Raw genomic sequence first — 7,436 nt, 5'->3', positions numbered from 1 at the left:
GACAACATAGAAGTGATAACATCATTGGGTTCTTTCAACATGAGTAGACATATATGGCTATGGATTAAAACCCAAGAGGTTGGATTCCCCCATTTATGCATTATGCACTCGCCAAGAATGTCAATGGGTGGCTTTCATGGACATAGATGAATTTCTAAATCCTATAGAATATATTCAGAATGAGACTATGCCAATAGATTCTACTCAAATGGGCCCTTACAGTCATGGAAAGGGTAATCAATAATGCAACATTTGCATATCTAGGCTTATTCAAAATAGGAGAAACAAGAGTTGATTGTCATAGCTTTGGCCCACCTAGATTGAAGAAACACCGAGATGAAGATGTGATAGGAGGTTACACCTGCATGCTAAATAGAACAGAGGGGCATAAATCTATTGTTCTCTTATCTTCATTGAACCAAATCCTAATAAACATACTCCATTATTTTTAACTCAAATAGGTATATTATTAAGTGAACCATCGAGGGACTAATTATTATGGTAGATCAGTCTACTAAAAAACTATTTACAACATTGATTCCCTTTCGCACACTGATCATGGACTAAGTTGCCAAACCTAACATTGATATGCAATCTAATTTGTTGGAAACTTACCAGAGTCATTGGAATATTACCAAAGTCATTATAGCCCATGTTGAAGAGAAACAATTTGATTCATATGCGTGAGAGGGATTTCTTCTAATTCTTGAAGTGAATTTTCTTCTTGCCGAGCTTCATGTGTCTATATCATTAAAAAATTACATTAATTCAAAGATATGTATATCTGAAAATGTATCACTCATTCATATGTAAAATATGGTATGTTTAATTATGCTTTTTGATTGGAAGAGCACTTCTCCAACAATTGCAACAACTTTTCTCTAAATTCAAAAGGCAAATTCTTTGTACTCTAACTGTCTATGAAGATTTGCTGCAATAATTGTGCATTATCTGTTAGATTTCCTATGGATTTGATCGATGTCAAGCAAAACATATTGATCAAACACAATATAAACTATGGAAACTATTTTATGTAGTTAATATTCGAAGTTTCAATCCACGGTTTGACTATTCTATGTTTATCAAGCAATAGTTTACTAATTATATCTCTCAATGCACCATAAATGTTTTCAGAGCTTCCGTCACATGTTGGTTGACTCTTTGATTCAAGCAACCAGGAATGGGAGAATTCAACTTGTTTCCCTGTCATGAATTCGATGAAAAAAGACATTGGCAGACACATGCCTATCGATAAATGTTTACACGAACAGGCGAGAAAGAACATCTTCTCAAGGAGAATGAGGAAAATATGAGGGGAAATATGAACAATTTTGTCTCAACTGTTAAATGTATAACATAGGGATATTTCGAAGCCTTTGACCATACACATTCTTTTATCCTGCAAACTGATTTCTGGAAAAGATCTTGCTGAATGGAATAATTGTGTGGCGAAGATGAGGCACATAATCCTTGAGGGAGTTCAAGACTACATTGTCTCAAGTCTCCATGGGAAGGAAACTCTATATTCTATGTGGAAAGAATTGAAAGACCTTTTCCAGAACATCAGTCACCATAGGAAGTTGGCACTAAAAGATAAACTTTGAAAAATCAAGATGGAGAAAGGTGAGACCATTCCAAAATACTTGACCAAGTTCACAACGTGCAGAGATGAACTTGTTATGTTTCAACGTGCTTTATTTGTTTGACGTTGTGGAAAAGCTAATAGATCATTTTCAATAGCCTGGTAAACATACGTGTGGATGTAGCCTCAACCATGGGTGAGAATGATGAGTCATGAAGATAGGATCAATTTTGATACTCTCCTTCAAAGGATCAAGCTTTGGCCATATGGCATTTATTGGGCTTCACTCATCAGCTTTGAACATTGTTATTCTCTTACCATGGGGTTTAAGCACATAACCATTAAATGTAGTCAGTAAAGTTTCTTTAGTGTCATCACATCAATAGCCCGAAAAATAGCTTTTTGGGTCTCTACACAATGAGTCTAGTAGCGAAAATAGCTTTTCAAGGCTCTACACGGCGAGTCCACTCCAAGAGTTCCTCCGGTGTGGAGATGGTAAGGCCATGGCTCTTTGTCAAATCTCCAATAAATCGAGAGACTCCTAAAACTTCGTCCTTGTGCAAATCTTGGCTGAAAAAATGTGGGACCAACAATGCCTATTGCTATGAAACCTCCTTACCCGATAATAAGATTCCTAACAACAACCAAAACTATGGTTTTTTTAGCATTATTGTGCATCGATTTATATTTACTTTCATGGTAGGTATTCAACATTCATTGTGGAAAGAGCTACAAATTTTGATGGATCAACTACTTGAGAGTTGATATCAATTGAGGTAGTTTTAATCCAAATGAATAAAAGCTTATGATTCATCTGCATACCATTTTTAGAAACATGTTGGTTTAAGTGTCATCGATTTATTAGTTCAAGTTGGTTCATTAAAGGATTGACATCAAGATATGTTTTAATGGATTAAATATGTGCAGGTGGGGATACATAGAATTCCATCCACCTAGAAGAATAGATAATGATATTTAAAATTACTATAACTCTTGGATAGAGAAAGAGCTTGTTAAGGGTTAGATAATCTCAAAGAATATTGAGGCTTCCAAAGTACATATTAATTTTCCGTAGTTATTGTTCGAAGAATATGCAACTCTCGGGAATGAGAGTAAGCTACTAAAAATTCAAGAATTTTAACCATCTCTAGAAACAAAAAATGTAAGAACAATAATTTGCAATATATATTACACTGGCACAATGGTATGCATGTTCAAGGATTCCCAATTTAAAATACATTGCATGACTACAACATCTTGAACCCAATTGAAGGCTCCTTTTTTTGTAATCCAAATTCAGAAAAAAAAACTAAAAAAAGAAGAAGGAAGTAATGGACTTACACTACATCATCCATGAATGACAGTGATTACATGAGATCCCTGAATATGAAGTTGTTAATTTATTCTCATCATGAAACATTGGATCATGTTGATCATGCTAACATAGCTAGATTGTGGGAATCTGGTTCTAACTATAATGGGGTTGTTTTAGAATATTTCAAGTGATTATATAATGGTGAACAATATAACCATGACACTAAAAGTAGTTGAATCTATTTGCCTCCACTTTAGGATGCTAGTGAAGAATCTGCAACCATTAATTTTAAAAGATAGTGACAACAATTCACTAAGATATTTGGAGCAAAACCAAAAGAATGAGATCAATATAGCCCAAGAAAAGTGAGCATACAATGTGAATAAAGTAATTTAAGATGCAAGAAGTGGAAACAATGATATAACCAATAAATTGAAAATAATAAGTCAAACACTAGGAACATAGAATTTGTCAACATATAACTTTTTGTACTACCTCATTGTCCACTCTAGGAAAAGTCTTTCTTGAAGATATATAAGCATCATTTACATCAAAATACGCTTGCCAAATCATGAATACATTTAGATAGACTTACAAATTTTTAATCAAATGATCTAGAATATACAACATCAATATGAAAACAATGATCCAATAGGAAATGGGATAGATTTTAAATGCGTGTAACAACCAACTCTTGAGTTCAAAAACCTAGATTGTAGTTATACCCTCATCCAAGGTCTTCATGCATAGCTCACTAATTGTGTATCAAGAGGCTAATAGTCTCTTTGCAATAGAATTGGATTGTTTTTATTTGTAACTTAGCGAAATGGAAAAGATGTGAAGAAAAGCCGCATTCTTCTTATTTCACTGGGTCATGAAAAATGAATAAAGAAAATAGTATCAACCCCTTGGAAAAGGAAAGTTGAGAACAACAAATACCATGAACAAATAAATAATATAATGAGTTGAAGGGATAAAAAACCTACCACCCATAACAAACCTTTCCATCCAAATATTATTCTATGTTGGGCCACAAAAAAACATTTCGATAGAAATTTCATGTAGCCTACTACTACAAAGGAAATTCAAACCCCAATTTGTTGTTCCACTTATAATTTTACCCAAAATCACCTCATATTTAAAGGTATAACCATATCTTATACAAAACAAAATTCAAAAAAAAAACATATCCTTTGGAGAAATAGGATCATCAAACAGAATTGAACCATACATATTAATGAACCTATTTTTATATTGGAAAGAGATAAAATTTCATAGATACTAACAATAATTATGCATTGCCTGCATTCAAATGAGTTAACAAAAATTAATGGCACAACGAGAGCGATGATATTGCGTTTTTGGCAGAGATATTTTATCTCTTCCTCCAACACCAAGATTCTTCTTGTCTATTGCAGCAAAAATGGAAATCCCCAATGGAGATTGTTGCCTTCACAACTACTCCATTTCTACTAGTGTCTTGGGCATAAAATTGGACTCTTTCCCACTAGAGCTATTAGATTCCATTTCATTGAGATACAATGATAGATGAGAGCTATGCATAGCTCACTAAAGGTGTATCAAGAGGCTATTAGTCTATTGGCTATATAAATGGGCTCTTTTATTTATAACTTTAGCGAAATGGAATAGTTTTGGAGACAGGATCCATTCTTCTTCTTTCATAGGGAGATGTAAAGTAAATGAAGCAAATAGTCTCAACCCATTGGAGAAGGAAATTTGAGAACAAAAAATAGCATGAGAAAGCAAAGAATCCAATTAGTTAAGTCGAGATGGGTCTCACTTTGTAAACAAACATCCACAGGCTTGTTAGAGTCAGTATGAATCTTTACTAGAAGTTGAGTAGTCCTCACATCACCAACCACATCCAATGGAAAGGTACCAACCCCTACAATACAAATGATGTCTCCAAATAAGGTGCATTCAATACCAATAATATCATCTTTTGAATCTATTCTCAAACTTAAATGCCTCAAACTCTGATGGAAAGAGGCCATCATCAACTACAAACATACCAACTAAATCACACATGTTATTCACTTCATTGTTGGAAGCTTCACCACCATCAATGGTGTCTATTGCTGGATTCAGCAATTCATAACTCACTTTGCAGTCACCATCAACATGTGTCTCGCCCCTAAAGTCCCACTACACAATTGGCCTTCCACTAGTTCCTCTAATAGTTGGAACTAGTTTAACTGAAAACAACTTGAGATAATTTACTTTGATTGCTACAAATTAAAAATCACACATGCTTAACTAAACTCTAACTCCTCCAAATCGAATTTACTGAGTAAATTGGGTGGCACAAGCCATGTTACACAAGTTGACTATATCCAAGTCGTTTGTTGATGTGGAAATTCAAATTTTATCAATCTAATCAAGGTAAAATCAAATTGGGAATTTATTGCTCCATTTTTCAAAACTCCTTCTCAGTAAGAAAGGGATTATCAACCATCCCTATACTACACCCGTGGAACTCGAACTTCCCTCTTGAAAAATCTTTTTTCAAAATGTCAACATCTTGTTCCTTTGTCAGAATGTAGTGTAGCAACATTATCTGCCTCCATACACTATCCTGTAAATGGTGATACAAGATATATATATATATATATATATATGCTTGGATCAATTGTGAAATACAAGATTCTCGGAGAGTTTGATTCAAATCTGACTATCACAGTAGATCGCCATTGGATCCATCATTTGACCAAACAATCCAAAAACTATCTCATCCATATCGCCTCACATGTTGCTTGACTTGCAGCCATGTATTCTACTTTTGTCAGGCTAAGCACCGCATATCTTTGCTTCATGTTGTACCAAGAAACAACTACAAACTCAACACTGAAAATTCCACCTGATATACTCTTTTGGTGTGATGGACTTTTCACCCAATCTGAATCTGTGAAGCCACAAAACTTCACTCCCTCTGTCTATCTGTACCATAGTCCAAACTAGGTAGTGCCTCTGAGGAACCATAAAACATTCTTAACTGCCTTCCAAAATAATTTGGTTGGCCTAACTATAGCTTGACTTAGTTGGTTGACTGCATAACACATATATGGTCATGTGTTCACAATATACATGAGTGAACCCACTACCTGACGATAAATGGTAACATCCACTTTTTCACCTGCACTGACATCCTCTTTCCTGTAGTTGTTTGCTAGAGGTGTCTCCATGGGTTTACAACTCTCCATGCAAAATCTCTAGAGTATCTCATTTTCATACCTACCTTGAGAGACAAACAATTCCCCATCGTCTTTCCATACTTCCAACCCGAGTAAGTAGTGCATGAGACCCATGTCCTTCATTTCAGATTCCCTTGCAAGGTCCTCCTTGCAAGATTTGATTAGTTTCTCATGATTAGTTAAAATCAAATCATCAACATATAAGACACTAATAACCAATTTACCTTCTACCAATATGTGATTGAGGTTTGCATCCACCTCACTCTTGGTGAAGCTCAAATCGGTGAGATAACTATCGATCTTGGTGTACCAAGCATGGGGTGCTTGTTTGAGACCATACAACACTTGCTCGAGACTGCACACATGAGCCTCCCATTCAAATGTCTCAAAACCTTATGGTTGTTCGATGTACACGTCCTCCTCAATAACCCCATTTAGAATGTTGTTTTTACATCCATCTGGTGGATCTTCCACCCCATCTGCATAGCTAGAGCAAGACTTGATCTAATGGATGAGTACCTTGCTACAAGAGCAAAGGTATCATCATAGTCAATTCTTAAATTAATATGTTTTGTCTTAATTGTCTTAAATGATTTTTGCCTTAAGTGGCATTGTCTTAAATATAGAATTTTGTCTTAAAATATTTGTCTCAAACTATTTTTTCCTTAAATACAAAGTTGTCTTAGAATAATTTTGTCTTAAACTATTTTTTCTTAAATATAAAGTTTTGTCTTAAAATTTTTTCTCTTACACTGTTTTTGTCTTAAATTTAAAGTTTTGTCTTAAAATATTTTTGTATTAAACTATTTTTGTCTTAAAATATTTGTCTCAAAATATTGTTGTCTAAAATTTTAAGTTTTGTCTTAAAATATTTTTGTGAAAAAACTATTTTTGTCTTAAATATAAAGTTTTGTATTAAAATATTTTTGTCTCAAATTGGTTTTTACTTAAATTTTATATTTAAGATAATTCATTTGATGTTAAATTTTAATGTAAAATACCTAAAATAAAAAGTTACTTTTTAAGACAAAATATTTCTTTTGTCTTAAAAAAATGTCTTAAAAGTACCCTCGGTGTAGTAGTGTTTGTGTGTCGATTAAAACTATATTGCTAACCTTCTCAGCCATTTGGATGGTTACCAATAGCCCACCCAATGTGATATCAACCAACCCTATCCCATCTCCTCCAAAATACGATTTTTTGGTAGTTCGCAACACTTGCTCCGACAAAATAAGGTTTGCCACCAATTCTTCCATCGCTTTATGTTGCTCCTCACCTTGGCCCCTGAAAGCTCCTAGAATACTTGGAATGACCTGTAGCCACCAAT

The 7,436-nt window shown here is 34.2% G+C and overlaps 1 pseudogene; it reads left to right on the top strand.

Moving 5' to 3' along the window:
• The first annotated feature begins 2,501 nt into the window (after window positions 1-2,501).
• LOC149204597 (uncharacterized) lies at window positions 2,502-3,266 on the top strand (annotated as a pseudogene).
• The last annotated feature ends 4,170 nt before the right edge of the window (window positions 3,267-7,436 follow it).

The sequence above is a fragment of the Pinus tabuliformis genome, chromosome 1_2 (assembly GCF_031772625.1).
Source record: "Pinus tabuliformis cultivar Carrire ecotype Pingquan chromosome 1_2, CPIR1, whole genome shotgun sequence".
In the NCBI taxonomy this organism is placed as follows: Eukaryota; Viridiplantae; Streptophyta; class Pinopsida; order Pinales; family Pinaceae; genus Pinus; species Pinus tabuliformis.
Note: the sequence above shows the minus strand (reverse complement) of the source record. Positions and strands in the feature narration are given on the sequence as shown.